At 42.5% G+C, this 6,062-nt stretch overlaps 1 long non-coding RNA gene across 1 annotated transcript; it reads left to right on the plus strand.

The window, feature by feature from the left end:
- The first annotated feature begins 1,800 nt into the window (after window positions 1-1,800).
- LOC127305567 (uncharacterized) lies at window positions 1,801-5,742 on the plus strand. The gene is made up of 3 exons (XR_007854009.2): window positions 1,801-1,892; window positions 2,000-3,767; window positions 5,479-5,742. It is a non-coding gene; the product is annotated as an uncharacterized lncRNA (long non-coding RNA).
- The last annotated feature ends 320 nt before the right edge of the window (window positions 5,743-6,062 follow it).

Below are 6,062 nucleotides of genomic sequence, written 5' to 3' on the forward strand. Positions count from 1 at the left end.
CTAATTGTTAGCGGAGGAACTACTAAATCCATTGAGAAAAAAGACCTGCCTCGTCTGACAGCACCGCCCCCCATCGCAGCCAGAAGCCGTTTCAATTTGGCCACAGATGGCCGCTGCACCCAGCCCCGCCGAAGACCTCGGCCTCTCATCTACGCCATGGACGGGGAGGAGAGGGTGCTCGCTCGGCTATTCCTGTCCGCCATGGATGGGAACTAGATGGCGGTACTGCGCCGCACTGGCGGCAGAGGAGGGGGGACGGGATTTCTCCTGTCTCCAGCGATGGGCGGATGGATGCATCGGGGGTAGGTGGGGTTGGACGCGGGAAGATAAGTGGGTCCTACCTACACTGCAAATTTTGGGTAACCTGGCTGTTTTGGGTGAACTAGGAAGGATGATTTTTACCCATATCTTCTATCTTCCTTAAACCCAAACCCATTTTGAAAAATGAAACAGTGTCTAGGAGGAACTATAATACTAGTGATATAGTAGAAGCGGTACTTGGCGTGACAATCCCAGAAATTCATCCATGACAGGAATCGAACTCTGGTCATTGGGGTGCGCCACTGCGACCCCAACCACTGGGCTAAGCCCACGTCGTCAACCCAAACCCATTTTGCTTACCCATATTTATTGGTAAGCTGTTGGAGATGGTATAAGCATATGAGGGTACGTGTTATTTTGTTTGTTTAGCTAGCATCTATTTCTCTCTACACGCAAGGTATCGACGGTCATTCTTATAATTAAACTTTTTTTTTTGGATCAGCAAGCTAATGCCTTTCTCTTTCGAGACTAGGGATGGCAACGGGGTTCTCATCATTGGAGAGTGCCTTCTCATCTCAATCACCATTTAATAGTCGGGGAGACTTTTTTTTCCATCTCCATCCCTATCGGGTTCGGGCCTGGCATCGGGTTTCCCAATAAGAAGCTAAATTCAAATGGACAAGGTGTTTCTACACCTGGGTGCATATGCACCCTTTATTTGAAATGCATATTAAATATATTTCTAAATGTCAAAAAAATACAAACAAAAATGCCTCGTGTATATCTTGACATGTTACATATTCACAAAGTTGTTTCAGAAAAAACCGATATGTTTTGTGTCTTGTACTAAAAAGACAAATTTTTGGTGTTAAAATAGTCTATTTCTCGAGACATTATTTGTCTTTTTTACATAGGGTACAAAAATTGTCGGTTTTACGTGAAACTTTACGTGTACTCATAGAACGTGTCCCTCTACATGCTAAATTTTTGTTCCTAATTTTTTACTTTTTGAAATATGTGTTATACATATAGGGTGCATATGCACCCATGATCAGTTTTGGTTTTCTGAATTCAAATGATCTTTTCATAATTTTATGATATTACATGTTTTACACATCAAAGTAAGCAACTTTTTAATACGTATATAATGAAATAACAACAAATTAGTATCATATGTAAAATATTATTAAAATATAGTATACTAGACACAATATTAATATATATTTCTTAAAAAAATATACCAGTTTATATGTATACAAAAATATAACGGGGATAGCGGGAAACGGGAATGGAAAGACCTTTTAACCCCCTCCCATTTTAGATAGCGAGAATTAAATTTCCCCATACCATCTCCTAATAAATGAATCACCACGGATTTACGGGGAATGGGGCCCATTGCCATCTCTATTATTCGAGAAACAACCCAGAACGTGGATGGACCCCATTCGCGCGCTCGTTGCCCGGTCGTTGTTGAAGACAACGACAGGCTTGGCGCAGGTCGACAATATATACCCACTCTCAAGATAGGCAAGCCGATTTGTGACTCTTTTGGCGATGTTAGACATGGCATCCGAAGCGCGCACACACACAAACAGTAGGCTCCCTCTCGCCACACCCACACAGCAGCATCGGTCAGTTTTTAGCAACCGCGCTGCAAGCGAGCAGATATTTTGTTGATCCAAATTTCTGAGCCTACTTCTGATGACCGGCCCGCTGCTGATGATGCGGCCGTATGCAGGGTCTATGCATGGCGAGGCTACCTTTGCAGGGTGTATGGCGAGGCTACCTGCTCTGCTGAGGACCGACGCCACAGATGCAGCTGCCATAGGCTGGGTGTATGGCGAGCGGGCTACCTCTGAGTAGAATCAGGGAAGGACTATGCGCCGTTGCGCCGCCGGAGCCTCACCTTGCGTCCTGGTTCCATGTACACTGTTCATCGACGCAGCAGGAGACCAGCAGCCCGTCAATTGGACTTGGCCGTTAGCATGCTGGCATGGGCTGAATACACCTACCAACAACCAGCTAGCACAGAGTTCCTATTCGATTATTGATGGCCTCACCAGCTGTTACATGCTTGAGTTGTGAACCAACCTTTGGAAGATTGTTGTGGGGTGTTTAATTTGGAGCTTCAAGGTGTGGATACAGGTGCTCTCCGGGTTTTGCTCTTACGTTTTCTTCGGAGAAGCCTAGCTTGCTTTCGCGGCGGCTCATGCTTCTTCCACGCTCTTCCGGGTATGACACTTCTTCCACTATGAATCCTCGTATTTCTTATTGCTGATTGCGGCTGGTGGAAACCTTTTATTGCTTCACGTCCAGGTCAACTATTGCTGATGAGATGAGAAAATAACGTGAGGACAAGCGTTATGAATATTCACAACTAGTGTTCGTTGAATCTCACCAAGCTAGGAGTCCAGTCCCCGGATTCTACATGTATCTTCTCCATACAGTCTATTATTTGCTTTGACTTCTACTCTCTCCAATGCATAAAAAGCGCCGGGCTTTAGTTCAAATTTAGACTAAATTTAAATAAAGCTCCGACAATTATTATGGATTGGAGAGAGTGCATTTTTTTTCTTGGAGAGGAGGAATATGTGATAGTTTGGAGCGGGCTGCGGTGCTGGCTTTTAGAATGGGCCAGCTCTTGTGGCAAGCCCAACTCTGTCTGCTTTTTTAGTGCACCAACACTTTATTTTTTCTGTACAAGTGGACCAATTCTTTTTAGTTTTGACATTTGGACCAACTATTTCTGCTCGTGTTATGTCCAACAGTATGTGTACGAAGTAGAGGTACCTTACTGCCCATTTGCACGGCCCACATTAATATAACAGCAGACATGGCGTATTTTTCTCAATCTTTTGATCTGTTTCGGAAAAAAAATGATAGGCGCAATAAATTTCTGAGTACTATGAATCGGAGGGAGCACATGTTTGATTATTCTCCCGTCCTTCTTGTTCTTTTCTAGGCTTGTAGCCTTGTGCGGCACAATTAGCTTGCTTGGCAGGTGCTCCGGCATGTCAAGGAGTGCAAAATAAGACAGCCTAACAATGTTGCCTGCTTCTCCACGCAAAACAGGCCGACACCTTCGTCACCAATGCGTCATCAACCCTAAACCCATGGAGGCAGCCGCCCAGGCTAATAAATTTGACCAAGCGAAGTGAAAAGAGTTCCAGCCAGCTACAAAAAACCCTCCCCATCTCTTGATTTTGTTCTTATCAAATCCGCCGTAGCAAAATCATCCTCTCTCTCTCTCTCTCTCTCTCTCTCTCTCTCTCTCTCTCCTCGCGAAATCGGCCTCGATCGTCGCGCAGATGGGCCGATTGGCCGTGCGTGGCAAGAACCCTAAGCTGCGCGGGGCTGCGGGATCGTCACGGAGGGGTGGTGGGCGTCGCGACGTCGACTGGAAGCAGTCAAGGGGATCCTGGCGTGTCCCCGGCCGGGCCGCCGATAGGCAGCAGGCGGGCCGATCCAGGCATGGCCCCGCCGACGTCGACAAGCAGCCGTCACAGGTTATTACACTTTGCCCTGATCTATGGCCTTGTCGTGTTTCTATCATGATTCATGCATGGACTTGCGTGGTCTGGTAATCTAGCTTTCGTGATCAGATCGTGTGCTTACGGTTTCAGTCTTTGCGCTAAGCTTGATCGGTAATTGAAGGCTCAGGTTGTTGGGGATCGGATAGGTTTATATGATGCTTGTGATAGGGTCTATGATCTACAAAACCCAGATACTAATGATATATATTTAGTTGTTTATTTCTGAATAACCCGTAGGTTCTAAGATCACATTGCAGAGGATAATATATGCTTTTACCTGTTGATCGTACTGATTCTAGCAAATTTGATGCTTGTATGGTATGTTACATTCTTGAGGTCAGTACCAGTACTGTTAGTGTTCAGTTTATACTATACCGGCTCCCAATCATCTAGTTGCACTGTGTTATGCTTGGATGCCAAAGCAACAAAGTGGCAGCCATCTAGCTGATCTAAAGAATCGGGTTAGCTAATCAACAGAAATACCAGAAGGCACACACTAATAGCGATATCGTTATTAGTTACCAAAATTGCTGCACATAGTACTGTGATGATTACCATTGAGCATTGCTGATAGCTGGGCATGGCTGCTAGCTAGACCACAATCTAGAAGCACCAAACCATGACTCCCATTAATTGAAACACACCTTTGTAGATATCTAGATGAAAACTATATGGTTGAGCTTGTTAAAGGTCGTCTTCCTCACCACTGGGCACTATCAAATACAGCAGTCATAGTACAAAGCCTATTTGATTCTATGTCTTCCTTCAAGTGCTATAAAAGAAACTTACCGCATTTTGGTTAACAGTATGTTCACATGTTTTTCTTCAATGTGTAAGTGCGTTTATTTGAGAACATCACTGATCATATCTCTTGCTTTATGAAATTATGAGGCATTCCTGTAGAATCTTTTCAGTTATAAGAGGAGAATTAGTCTGTGTTGGTATCTTGTTCACTTGTATCTTCTTCATTAAAATGATTTCAAGCATCGGAATATTAGTTGCGCTTCCTGAATTATAATAGCAGGATATGGTGCTAGTTCTGCATTATTTATCACTGTCCTGTTATAAACATTGACACTTCGAGCTAACTAGTTTGTCTAGGTTAAGTACCTGATATGATATAGATTACATGGCTAGTACCAGTGGACTTCCATCACAAGATTGTTATTTGAATTATCCGAATACCTATTGTCTTTGAAATAAATCAACTGTATCCTAGTGGCCAACTTAGCTCATAAGGTAAGATCTGCCTAAGATGAGCATTGTTTAAAATATAACAGAAATTTCAAATGAATATCATGGTCTTGCATATATTTTGTCACTTTAGCCATCCCTGCTGTCTTGGACATCACTGGCTTGTCAGCTCTGATGTTCTCTTTAGCCTGACTGGTTTGCCTTTTTTTCTTTCCCCCTTTTTACTCTGTACAAGTCTTCTATAGTCAATGAAAAGCAGCTCTGACTGCCTTCTTGTAAAAAAAAAGTTACAAGGAGCTGAAAGTTCATGTGAAAAGAGTTGGAAGGTTTTCATTTACAAATTCAGTTTCCCTATACTTTGATCATAAATTATGCGTATTGGAAACATGAGTCCAGATTGTAACTTTAATCATGCATATGGTTCAGTTGGTGTAAGCAGACTGGTTTGAATTGTAAGACGATTCTGATGATATAATTTTGTTTCATCCAGGACGAAAAGGATGATGACAAACAAGAGAGTGGTGAGAAGGACAACCATCTGTCTCCGCCTGTAAGTCCAGGGCCACCGCTTACATGGAAGAGGCAGCCATTTTGCTGATGGATGATATTCTTTTGTGTGCATGTTTTTCTTGTCCGACCCTATTTATGTTATTCAAGTGTTGTAACGTGGACCATAAATACATGAGAACTATGTCATCTAAATTATTCCATTGAAAACTTTTTCCAAATACTAAAAATTTAGTTGTATGTTTAATGTGTTTTGGTTTGTACGTACCTTGCATGCGTTTGTGTATGTTGTTCTTCCAACTTTTTTTATCTTGTGTAACCAAGTATTTGTTTTTTAGTATGCACACCATGTGTGTGTGTGTATGTTTTGTGATGAGCTTATTGCATATTGCTTGTATCTTAGTTGACACTTCATACATATATTAATGGAACATCTTATTTTGGAAGAGTGATATACTTTGAGCACTTAACAATCCTTAAAATGTGTGTACATGCATGAGGAATACCACTTAGTATTGATATTTCATGATTATCTAATTTTTATGTGGTATGTCATGGATGAGAAAT

The sequence above is a fragment of the Lolium perenne genome, chromosome 6 (assembly GCF_019359855.2).
Source record: "Lolium perenne isolate Kyuss_39 chromosome 6, Kyuss_2.0, whole genome shotgun sequence".
Taxonomy (NCBI): Eukaryota; Viridiplantae; Streptophyta; class Magnoliopsida; order Poales; family Poaceae; genus Lolium; species Lolium perenne.